Genomic DNA, 759 nt, shown 5'->3' with positions numbered 1-759 from the left:
TAATTTTGCAATTTTTGAAGTCATAGTAACCCATGACTTATTTTTGCACATTTTCGACATCATACTATACTATGAATAATTTCTGCACATTTTCGACATCATACTATACTATGAATAATTTTTGCACATTTTCGACATCATAGGGTTATGATGTCGAAAATGTGTCGAAAATGTGCAAAATTAGTCAATTGCAAAATTGACTAATTTTGCAATTTTTGAAGTCATAGTAACCCATGACTAATTTTTGCACATTTTCGACATCATACTATACTATGACTATTTTTGCAAATTTTTGACATCATACTACACTATGACTAATTTTGCAATTTTTGAAGTCATACTATACTATGACTCATTTTTGCACATTTTCGACATCATACTATACTATGACTAATTTTGCAATTTTTGAAGTCATAGTAACCTATGACTATTTTTGCAAATTTTTGACATCATACTATACTATGACTTATTTTTGCACATTTTCGACATGTGCAAAAATGACTAAATTTTTCAAATTTTCCATGTCATACTAAATTATGAATAAATTTTGTATGTTTTCGACATCATTCTATACTATGAGTAAATTTTTCATGTTTTCAGCATTATACTAATCTATGGCAAAATTTTTAATATTTTCGACGTCATACTAAACTATGACTACATTTTTAATGTTTTCGACGTCATACTAAACTATGACTAAATTTTTAATGTTTTCGACGTCATACTAAACTATGGCAACATTTTTCATATTTTTGACAT

This window comes from Poecilia latipinna, unplaced genomic scaffold (assembly GCF_001443285.1).
Source record: "Poecilia latipinna isolate Pla-1442-1.1 unplaced genomic scaffold, P_latipinna-1.0 Scaffold3270, whole genome shotgun sequence".
NCBI classification, from domain to species: Eukaryota; Metazoa; Chordata; class Actinopteri; order Cyprinodontiformes; family Poeciliidae; genus Poecilia; species Poecilia latipinna.
The sequence above is the reverse complement of the archived record's forward strand: the minus strand, read 5'-3'. Positions refer to the sequence as shown.